Consider the following 12,512-nt stretch of genomic DNA (forward strand, 5'->3'; position numbering starts at 1 on the left):
ATCATATGACTCATTCCATTAAAACTCATGGGTCCTCATGCTTTTTTTTAATGTGAGATGATTAAAATTGTAGAATAATATGATATTAGAGGCAGAACGCTCTCTATATCTATCTCAGAGATTGTCAAACCCTAGGTGCTCTGTTTTTATATAGTTAGTAAGTTATTAAAATAGGGGAGTGCTGGATTTAACTTGGGGCATTATCATCAAATCTCAGAAAAATGACATCCTTACACTGTATTATAGAGCTTGCTATATTCAGAAAATTAGCTACTGGTGGTATATAACTGTTATTAAATATACACCAACACTTTTTGCCAGCTTTGAACAACATACCTACAAACTCCATTACTAAACTGTCAAAAATTGTTATGATAGTAAATCTTCCTTTTGATCTGTTATTGATAATAGGCAGTGTATGTGTTAAATGATGTATGGATTAAGATACATTAACACTATTTATTCTCCTATCATTTTTCTCACCACTGAAATTTAATAGCTAGCATTTTTATACCACTTTATCATCTCATTTTATCTTCAAACAACCTTAGAAGTAAAGTGTTTTTATTATCCCCATTTTACAGATGAGAAAATAGAACCTAAGTAACTTCCAGTGTCACATAGCTAATAATTATCTGAATCTAAATTTGAACTCAGTTCTTTCTGACTCAAAGTCTGGCATTCTTTCCACTGTATCACCTAAGTATCTTTTTAACCAAGCTTCCATTACCAAGTGAAAATATAAAACACAAATCCAGTATATCTAAAGAGAGATATCAGACCTTCTTAGCCTGAGAGTTTGATAGACGTTTCCTGATTCTATATAGAGAAAATTTCCTTTCAAACAAAATTAAAAAAACCTTTTTCAAAACCTTTTTCTCTATGTGTTCCTGGAGGTTTATAAGACCCAAATTTTCAGTCTAGTAAAGGTTCTTCTTTTCTGCTTCATATAACACTTAGATATATAAGACTCTAAAATTACTGAAAGTATACTTTTCATACTTACCACTAGTCATTGCTCATATACTTGCATTTCACAAATAGAAATAGGATGAGGAAGACATTACATTGTATATCGCAAATCTAATACCAGCTAACCTAAAATAATAATTTGATGAATTTATATTGTGACATATTATAGGATCATATCTTTTATGTAGAATTAATAATGTGTTACCAAATGGCAACTCTTGACTAAACCAAATCTGACATTTAAAATGCCCTATAGTAGGTAGAACCAGTGAGATTAAATCAGCAGATTCCACATAATATTTGTAAGGACAATTTCTAATATAAATTCTGTTCATGACATTCAGGCAGAAAGTTATTGAAAATAAGGTCAGCCAAACAGAGCAAACATGTACTCTAGAAGATCAGTTCAGATATGCCAAAACTCCTCAGTCTACAGAGGACTATACTAGAGCTCTGCTTGTAGGTTCAGTAAGGAATTATATATATATATTTTGAAAGGAGAAAGGTCACATTGAGATAGCTTTTCATTAAAAATTCATCTGAATTGCCAAAGATTCCATGTCACTTGTCATCAGAACATCTTGATTGTTCATTTATAGTATAGTCCTGAAGTGGTAAAATTTGAAGAAATTTACTGAGAAATATGCTCAATGATTATGTAGGATGTGTAACAGTATTCAAATGACCCTGGTCAATAAGAAGTAAGACACCTCCAGTTTTGATATACCAATAATCAATAAAATTAAAAGACTCTTCCTTATTATTTCTCAAAAAGGCTTATTGTCATTGAAGAAGCATTCACCATATGTTCCTCAAAATTATATTGATCAGCTCATATTCCTGTAAGCCTTACAGTGAAATTCCTCCTTTGCATAGAAGCTATATTATAAAATTCCCTTTCTGGCTAACAAATGTGTAGATTTTGTAATCATAAATGCCCCTTAGGAAGGAATTGATTCAAAACACTTAAAAAGGCAGATCGTTTGTCACTACTGATAAATAAATATTGATGACCTCAGAAAATCTGACATTATTTAACATTTTGGGGTCCCAGTAAAAAATGAGAAATATCCATTTATAACTTCTAAATAATCTTCTGAACCTAGCAGATGAATTTTCCTGACCAAGGATAACATGTGCTATTGTTGAGGAACTTTTAAAACCAAACTAAAATGAGGAAACAAAGTAAAAAGTCTTAAGCTACCTTAGTTTATCCAATTGCTATACTTTTATTTTTCTTCTAAAAAGGCATATATTGTTGAATTCCATCCTAGATTCTGCTTGGGAAATCCATAATGTTGTACCTTCACCAACAGTTTTATGAAATAAAGTTGTTGACCTATTGATGCATTTTGACAAAGAGCCAAGACAGTGGAATACTGGCAGCAATACATAAATATCCCAAAGTCTTCCTTTATACAACTTTAAAATAAACTAACTTGAGGGCAATTTATCTCACAAGAGAAAGCATATGAGAATCATCACAGTAAAAGGGAAGATATATATGGCAGTATAAGGCAATGGTTAAACTGAATTCTCATTGGAATCGGCACAAGGTGAATTAACATCCATACTCAGTTATGTATATAAATCTCTTACAATAAGCTAGGAAAAAATCCTTATAATAACTCTCTGACAAAGGCTTCATTTCTCAAATGTATTGAGAACTGAGTCAAATTTAACAGAATACAAAGAATTTTCCAATTGAGGAATTGTCTAAGCATGTGAATAGGTAAGTCTCACATGAAGAAATTAAAAATATCTTTAATTATATGAAAAAATGCACCTAATCATTATTAATTAGAGAAATGTAAGTTAAACAATTCTGAGATATTATATTCTCATCAAGCTAATATAAAAAAAGTAAAATTATGAATGTTGGAGTGGATATGGAAAATGAGACATTAATACATAGTTATTTAAGTTGCAAACTGATGCAAACATTCTGGAGAGCAATCTGGAACTATGCCAAAATGGGTGATGAAAATTCTCTAGTGGTGGATATCATTCTTTCTCATAAATTCTTCAGAATTGTCCTGGATCACTACATTTTATTTAGTAGCAAAGTCAATTAGATTTGATCTTCCCACACTTACAGATTTTATGTATAATGTTCTCCTGGTTCTGCTTTATTTCACTCCAATTCAGTTCATATAGGTCTTTCCAGTTCTTATTTAAATACATCGATTCATCATTCCTTACAGCCCAATAGTATTCCGTCAAGATCATATACCACAATTTCTTCAGTCATTCCCCAATTGAGAGACATCCCCTCATTTTCCAATTTTTTGCTACCATAAAGAGCACAGCAATAAATATTTTTCTGAAAATAGGGCCTTGCCCAGTGTTTTTTTTTCTCTCTTTGGCATAAAAACACAGTAATGGTATTACTAGATCGAAGGGCATGCATTCTTTTAAAGTCAAAGCTTTGGGCATGATTCCAAATTGCCTTAAAAATGGTTGGATTAATTCACAGCTCCACCAGCAATGCATTAGTGTCCTAACTTTGCCATATCCCCACACCCAAATTTATTATTTCCTTTTCCTGTTATATGGGTCACTATGCTAGATGTAAGGTGGTACCTCATAGTTGTTTTGACCTCCATTTCTCTGATAGGATTTTAGTATTTTTTTTGCATTGTTGTTGGTAATTTTTATTTCTTCATCTGAAAACTGCCTATTCATATCCCTTGAACATTTGTCAATTGGGAAATGATTTATCTCTTATAAATTTGACTTAGTTCTTTGTATATTTGAGAAATTAGATTTTTGTCACAGAATTTTATAATAAAATGTTTCCCCATTTTTTTGCTTCCCTTCTAATTTTGGTTGCATTGGGTTTTTTCTTTCCTTTCCTTTTAAAAAAAATTAATTAATTAATTAGGTTTTGAAAAGCTTTCCATGGTTACATGATTAATGTTCTTTCCCTTGCCTCCTCCTTTCTCTCTCCCTTAGCCAACAAGCAATTCCACTGGGTTTTATCCATTGTTCAAAACCTATTTCCACATTATCAATTTTTACAATAGAGTGATCATTTAGAGTCTATATCCCCAGTCATGTCCCCATCAAACCTTGTGATTAAGCAAATGTTTTTCTTCTGTGTTTCTAAATATTTTTGAACAAGTCTTTTTCCTTATTATCTCTTTGGGAGATAAACCAAACAGTGATATGACTGGATCAAAAGGCAGGCAGTCTTTTAGAGGCCTTTGGGCATAATTCCAAATTGCCCTCCAGAATGGTTGGATCAATTCACAAGTCCACCAATTAGGATCCCAAATTTACCACATCCCCTCCAATATTTTTTATTTTCCTTTGCTGTCATATTGGCTAATCTGCTAGGTGTGAGGTGGTACCTCAGAGTTGTTTTGATCTGCATTCTCTAATCAGGGATTTTAGAACATTTTTTCATATTGTTATTGATAGCTTTTATTTCTTCATTTGAAAACTGCCTATTCATATCCCTTGACCATTTGCCAGTTGTGGAATGATTTGATTTCTTATAAGTTTTACTTAGATATTTGTATATTTGGGAAATTAGACTTTTGCCAGTATAATACAATTTTTTCCCATTTTTTGCCTCCCTTCTAATTTTGGTTACATTGCTTTTGTTTGTAGAGAAACTTTTTAATTTTATATAATCAAAATTGTTCATTTTATATCTTGTAATGTGCTCTATCTCTTGCTTGGTCTTAAATTCTTTCCTTTTCCATAGATCTGGAAGATATACTATTCTGTGTTTATCTAAATTTACTTATAATTTCCCTCTTTATATTTAAGGAATTTACCCACTTTGAATTTGTCTTGGTATAGTATATAAGATGTTGATCTAAATCTAATTTTTCCCAAAATATTTTCCAATTTCCCTAGGAGTTTTTGTCAAATAGTGGGTTCTTGTCCACAAAGCTGGGATCTTTGGGTTTATGGTACACTATCTTGCTGAGGTTATTTTCTCCAAGCAATCCCATTGATCTACCTTTCTATCTCTTAGCCAGTACCATATTGTTTTGATGATCACTGTTTTATAGTACAGTTAAAGATTTGTTAATGCTAAGTCACTATTCTTCAATTTTTGTTTTCATTAGTTCCCTTGATATTCTTGATCTTTTGTTCTTCCAAATGACCTCTGTTATAATTTTTTTCTAATTCTATAAATGAAAGGGTTTTTGGCATTTTGTTAGGTATGGTATTGAACAAGTAAATTCATTTAGGTAGGATTGTAATTTTCATTATATTGGCTTGTCTTACACATGAGCAATTAAAGTTTGTTGTTTTGTTATTTTTTTCAAGCCTCTTACCTTTTCCTTTTGTTTATCTACCTACCTCAAATGTGTTTCTTTTTTTTACCCACACCTTCCATCTTAGAATCAAGGCATAAGAGTGATAAGGACTAGGCAATAGAGGTTAAGTGACTTGCCCAGGGTCACACAGCTAGGAAGTGTCTAAGGCCAGATTTGAACCTAGAACTTCCTCTCTCTAGGCCTAGGTCTCAATCCATTGAGCCACCCAGCTGCCCCCAAGTATTTCTTGTATACAACATATAGAAGGATTATAGTTTCTAATCCACTCTGCTATCCACTTCCATTTTATGGGTGAGTTCATCCCATTTATATTCATAGTTATGATTACCAGATGTCTGTCTTCCTCCATTTTGACTTCCTTCTTTAATTTTGACCTTTTTCCTTTCATTTTTCCCCTTCCATTCAGTGTTTTTCTTTTAGTCAGTCTCCCCCTTTTCCCCTCCCTTATATTACTCCCTTTACCACTACCTCCCTTCTTATTCCCTTCTTACTATAGGGCCTTTGGTTGCCCCTCCAACCTCTCTGTTTCTTGTATTACTCTCCTCCACCCCACCCTGTTTCTTATTCCCCTTCTATTTCTCTATAGGGTAAGATACAATTCTATACTCAATGAATCTAGCTGTTCCTTTCTCTCTGAGCCAATTCCAATGAGAGTATGTTTTAAGTATTACCTGTCACCAACCACTTCCTCCCTTCCATTATATTGGTCTTCTCTCCCTATCTCCTCCCTGCCCCGCCACCCCCTGTGCTTCTTTATGTGATATATTTTACCCCATTTTACTTCTGTTTTTACTCCTAGTTTTATGTTTTTGACATATAATCCTAAACAGCTTACTACTATCCCTTCTATGTGTACTTTTTTTTGAAAGTTTTACTTCTTTATTGAAAAACACTTTTCCAGACTCTGCAAATTAGATATTTCAAATAAAACCAATTCCTGACAAAACCAAAACAAAATACTGTCAGAAAAGCTTTTTTAGAAGAGAAAAATTAAATTAAATTAAATTAAATTAAAGGTTAACAGGGTCCAGGCTACACACAAGAAACCTGTGAAATTTGACCACTGAAAAACTCTTTAGGTTTTTGAAGAATTGACCTTTCAAATTGATTATTCCCAAAGGGGGAAAAAAAAACCACACAGGATGGCAGCAGATTCTTCTGCCATCTATTGTCCAGTCTATAGTACAGTGAAGAAGTCTCCACATGTTCAGTGAATATCAATGAAAGGGTTGTAAATCTTCAGAGTATCCAGTTTTTCTCGTCTAAGAGGTAGCAGCAACCACAGCCACCTTTTAAGCAGCTTTCTTCTAGGCACAATGAACCTGTAATACTGCTACAGCTTCCTCCACCTTTAAATGGAAGGATTCTGCAGACTCCAGCATGTGCAGCAGTTCTGAATTATCTATCTCTAGCAGCATACTTGTAATCTTCCCTGCTAAATTACTGTGCATGGTTTGTATCAATGGGAACAAAAGCTCTCCTAGCATCTGCTTCTGTTCCTAGGAAAGAGCAACAGCCAGCATGGAAGCAGTCAAGGGAGGTGTCTGCAAAGGCTGAATGGTGGATGAGTCAAGATACAAGGGTCTAGGTACAGAGGATCTAGGAGATAATTTTTGCACAGCAGTGGGCACCCCCACTCTCTGAGATGTAATAGGGAGCTCTCCAGAAGCCTGGGTATTACTGGCTGGAGTCAGGTTGTTGAAGAACTGGGCCTGTTCCAGATTGATGAATGGTATTTGGTACTCCTTGGAAGCCTTGAGGTCTTCCACCTTATTACCATCTGAGATTGGGTCTCATCTGGGCTATTTGTTTGGGAGCATAATAAGAAACGTCTATTTTGAGCCTGGGGCACTGCTGGCATGAAATATCCCCCAGGAGTTGACTAAAACTGGTTTATGATAATGTTGGCAATTGGTTAGGTGGGGTTTACTTTCTTCTTTCCTCTGTGCAAATGCAACATACAGAGGCTTTCAGCCCACAATGTGCCCATTCATTTCTGTTATTGCTTTGGTCACCTCATCAGGTAAAGAGAAGCAGACAAAGCAAAAGCCTTTATTTCTCTCATCCTCAAGCATCACCTTGGCATTTGATCCAAAAGGAGAAAATTCCTTCCTTAATTTTTCATCATCAATAGTGTCATCCAATAGAGATTCACTCACTAGTGGCGGCTAATTTTCTCCTGTTTTAGCTGCTTGAATTTCAGTTTTAATTCAGCCTGGCTTTCAACTTTCAACTTTTTTCTGTGCCCAGCCTACAAATACCATTTTTCCATTGATGTCTTTTCCATTCATTTCTTCAATTGCTTTATTGGTATCTTCATGTTTCTCAAAACTCACAAATTTTGAATTTTCCATTTGGATAAGTCATCTCTTGGATACTCAAGAGTTTTACCATATTTGCTGAAAAGCTCCTTCAGTCTCCCATCATCCGTATCATCACCAAAGTCTTTGATGTTCACATTGGCTAATTCCTTAGCTTTGGTTCCCAGCTCTGCTTTTTTTTTTTTCTTGACTTGAATCTACCAACAAACCAGCCCTGTAGTGGAGAGATAGGAGGCCACTGTTTGAGCCAAGAGAACTAGCAGCCTTGTGTGTCCCTATTAATATTGAGATGCACCAGGGCTCATGAGATGATTGTTGCTTCTGGCTGTGACACTCACACTCTTCAGTAGTTGAGAAGCAGGCTGTTCATCTTCTGGATGGCCCTATCTGCAGCATCCTGGGTCTCAAAGTGCACAAATGTGTAGACTTTAGAACCATTTTCATCACACATCACCTTGCAGGACAAGATGTTCCCACATGCTGAAAAGGTATCATAAAGTGAAGAAGTCCATGGACTTATCCAGGTTTTTAATGAAAACATTCCCAACTCCTGATTTCCTCAATGAGGGATTCTGTTGAGACCACACCATAGGGATTGGTTTGTCTTTAATTACATCAAAGTTCCAGGGTACTGTTCAGCATCAGCTAGTTGCTGAAAGTTGGCATAGGCATATTCCACATATCCCAGGGGGTACCTAGTAATCATGTCTCTGCAGACAGGTCCAGCAGGGCTGAAGTTTTTGTACATCAGTGGCTTTGGTGACATCTGAGTGCAAGTCACTGACATTGGGAGGCCATGATGTAACTGATGGCAGCAGTGTTCATCTCTCCACCCCTCAATATCCCAAGCCCCACCAGGAGGAACAATTTCTGGAACCAAAACAAGGAGAAAAAAAGAAGGACTTTTGCAATTTTGGCGAAGGACAAAATATAGCCACAAGCAAGGGGAAAGTGAAGTCTGAGCCAGCCAGGGGAAGGTTGCGGAGCCTCAAGAAAACGTGGAGATGATGTCCTCAGGCTGCCCCCTGGCTCTTCCCAGCTCTACACTCACCTTCAACAAGGCTCCGCAGGCAGGCAATGGCAGTTGTCGCCTTCCCCACCTGGAACAGCAGGGGAAGCCGGCCAGGAAGAAGCATCCCCAGTGGCAAGCAAGGAGAAGCCATGTGGGGGAGCGCAGCAGCTGAGGAAATGGGGAGCGAAAGCACAAGGAGTGGGGGAGGTGCCTGTCACATGGTTCAAGGACACGTGGGAGCCCGGGACAGGAACAAGGGACACGGAGGTGGAGGCGGGACACGTGAGGGACCAGCCGAGAGGGGAGAACACCCAGGGAGGGGGCAGACATGTGAGAGACTGGACTGACAAGCATTATCAAACAGGGAGACAGAAGACAGACACACCAGGGCCAGCCATGCAGGCAGGTAGGTGGGGCAGGCAAAGGTCTCCTCTCTCGGCTCTGGGAGATCTCAAGGAAAGCCCCCAACCAGTAGAGGGTCTCTCCTCGCCTCCATTCTTCGATATTCACTTGGAGCTTGAGGTTTTTTTAGTTTTTAGGTTGTTTTTGTTTTTTGGTGGTGGGAGGCCAGGAAGCACTGATCCAAAGGGGAGGAGCGGAGAGAGACAGGCAGGAAGCCACCATGCTCCATTTATAACCCTGGGAGTAATACCGTTTAAAGGGCATATTGGCCCCCCAGCAGCTGCCCCAGCCCAGCCCAGCCTAGTGCAGTGGCTATGTATACTTCTTCTAACTCCTATGACAATAACAATTTTCAGAATTATAGATATCATCTTTCCATATAGCAATATAAGCCATTTGACCTTATTTAAGCCCTTAATTTTTTTTTTCCTTTCTTATTTACCTTTTTATGCTTCTCTTGGATTTTGTATTTGGGCCTCAAATTTTCTGTTTAAGTCTGGTCTTTTCTTTAGGAATGCTTGAAAATTTTCAATTTTAATTAAAAAACCCTTCCTTCCACCTTAGAATCAGTACTGTGTATTGGGTCCATACAGAAGAGTGATAAGGGATAAGGCAGTGAGGGTTAAGTGACTTGCCCAGAGTCCCATAGCTAGGAAGTATCTGAGTTCTGATTTGAAACTAGGACTTTCTGTCCCTAGGCCTGACTCTCAATCCACTGAGACAAGGAGCTGCCCCTGAAAATCTTCTATTTTATTTAATGATCATACTTTCTCCTGAAAAAAATAGTCAGTTTTGCTGTATGTTTGATTCTTGGTTATAGACCGAGTTCCCTTGTCTTACACAATATCATATTCCATACCTTCTGGTCCTTCAATGTGGAGATTGCCATGTCCTATGTGATCCTGACTGGGGCTCCATGATATCTGAATTGTTTCTTTCTAATTGCATGTAGTATTTTCTCCTTAGCCTGGCAGCTCTTGAACCTGGCTATAATGTCCCTGGGAGTTGTCATTTGGGTATTTTATGTAGGAGGTGATCTGTGGATTCTTTCAATCCCTATTTTACCCTCTTGTTCAAGGATATCAAGGCAATTTTCTCAGTTAATTTTCTGTAATATGATGTCTATGTTTATTTGTTCATGACTTTCAGGTAGTCCAATAATTCTTAAATTGTCTCTCCTGGATCTATTTTCCAGGTCAATTGTTATTTTATGAAGTAGTTTATATTTTCTAGTATTTTTCATTCTTTTGATTTTGTTTTGTAGTTTCTTGATGTCTCCTGAAGTCATTAGCTTCTAATTGACCAATTCTAATTTTTAAAGACTGAATTTCTTCCATGACCTTTTGATACTCTTTTTCCTTTAAATCTATTCTTCTTTTCAAAACATTCTTTTCATCTTTTAATATTTTTTTTGCCTCATTTTCCATTTGGTCAATTCTGGTTTTAAAAACATTATTTTCTTGTTTTAGTTCATGTGCCTCTGTTTCCAGATGACCTATTTTGTTTTTTTAAGTTGTTATTCTCTTTTTCCCAAATTTTCTTTAACCTGTCTTATTTGATTTTTAAATTCTTTTTGAGCTTTTTGTCCAATTCCCCGGATTTTTTGAGGTTTTTCTTGATGTGCATTGGATTGGGTCCTCTTCTGTTGGTTCTATTTGTTCTTTATCTTCATAGTAACTTTCAATTATAACTTCCTTCTTTCTCTTTTGTTGTTTATTCATATTTTTCCCCTCATTGTGGATTGTACACTTGCTCCTCTGTTTGTTTACTGAATCTGTGAATTTGAACTGCTCTGCCCTGAAGGGTATCTTAGTTTTTCTCTCTGTTCTACTGGTATACTAGATTGGATGGGCTGAGCTGACCTGCTAAGCTAATCTGCCCTGAGGCCAGATCTTTACCAGCCAATGCAGAGGTCAAGAGTGCCCAACCAGTTAGTCCTCTCTCTTCCTCCCTGTCAGCTATTGTGAGATCCCTGAGCTTCACAAGGTGGTACTGAGGTACATTGCCATGGCTACAGCATTCGCCCTGGAATCCCACACTTGGCCTGAGTCTTATTGCAGGTCTCAGTGCAGTAGGTGAGGGAGGGGTGTCCTGTCTCTCCCTTATAGTGTGGAAATCGACTCTATCTGCCACCTTTCAAATCATATTCAGCAGGAGAATACTGTAGCTCCATCTTGTGGGTTTAGATTTCTGTCTTTTTTTGGAAGAGTTTATTAAAGTTTGGAATGGAAGGAAAGTCACAGAGGTTTTAGCTTCTGCTGCTTCTAAACTGCCAACATGGTGATGATTTTAAAAAAAAGTTTGGCATAGACATAAATAATTGTAATAGAACTATTTTATAGTAAGAAAAAAAAAGTATAAACTAAGTGGATGCTCAGACTGCTTTCACATCAATTAAGTGTCAGTCACTGTGCTAAGGCTTAAAAATATTATCTAATTTTATCTTTGCAATGACTCTAGGGGATACTATGATTACCCCTGGGAGGTAGGTACTGTCATTTTACAGTTGAATAAATTGAGGCAGTTAAGTTAAATTACCTACCCAGGATAGCACAGATAGTAAGTGACTAGGATCCAATTTGAATTCAGGCCTTCCAGATTACAGACACAGTGCTATACTCACTCAACCATGTATCTGAAAATTATTGGCTAAACTAACAGGCTATTACTACTCTAAGAAATAGTGATGAACACAAGGAAGTATAGGAAAACATAGACTAATTGAGAATGTAGGGAAGGATAGTTATTCTAGAAACTGTTCAGCATAAATATTTGTTGTTTTTGAATTCTTCTGGCCTAACTGGTTAATTAAAATATGATATAGTGGAAAAGACACAGATGTGAGAATTCTAGGAATTCTGAATTCAAGAATTTACTTAATCTGTCACAAATCAGCTTACCTTGGTCTAGTTACATAAACTCTATGACCTTTAGTTTTATAAATTTTTTTAAAAATGGATGTAATAATACTAGTACCACTCACAGTGCCTTGTTGTTATGAGGAAAACTCTCTGCATTCCATTTGTCATGTCTTATATGAGACTTTCAGAGATTTATTCTACAGAGGTTAATTCAGGAAACTTTTGAATAAATAAAAGGTTTTCATACTGAAATTCTGCTTTTCCCTACCCTAATAACTATATCTGACATAACCATTTCTATCAATTTCTAAATGCATTAACCAGTAGTAAACCATTGTACATATTCTTTCTGAGGTACACAATCATTAAAACATCTAATTTAATTTGGTTCTAGATGCCATTTTATTATGTACTTTTAATGAAAATATGCATCAGGATTGTAGTATTTGTATGTGTGTGGTGGATTTAATTGTTTGCTTTCTTGACTGATTGAAATCAGAGATGCAGATAGTAGGAGTGGAATCAATGAGAGACCAGTGCAGTTTATTCCTTTCAATCCTATAATCCAGTAACTCATTTACCCACATTTTCAGACAAAGTGGTAATAAAATCAGGATTTTCGCTGTAATTAATTTTCATTCTCATT

At 36.4% G+C, this 12,512-nt stretch overlaps 1 pseudogene; it reads right to left on the minus strand.

Annotated features, from left to right (window-relative positions):
* Window positions 1-6,532: 6,532 nt before the first annotated feature.
* LOC123245392 lies at window positions 6,533-8,416 on the minus strand (annotated as a pseudogene).
* Between the last annotated feature and the right edge of the window lie 4,096 nt (window positions 8,417-12,512).

The sequence above is a fragment of the Gracilinanus agilis genome, chromosome 4, assembly GCF_016433145.1.
Source record: "Gracilinanus agilis isolate LMUSP501 chromosome 4, AgileGrace, whole genome shotgun sequence".
Lineage (NCBI taxonomy): Eukaryota > Metazoa > Chordata > Mammalia > Didelphimorphia > Didelphidae > Gracilinanus > Gracilinanus agilis.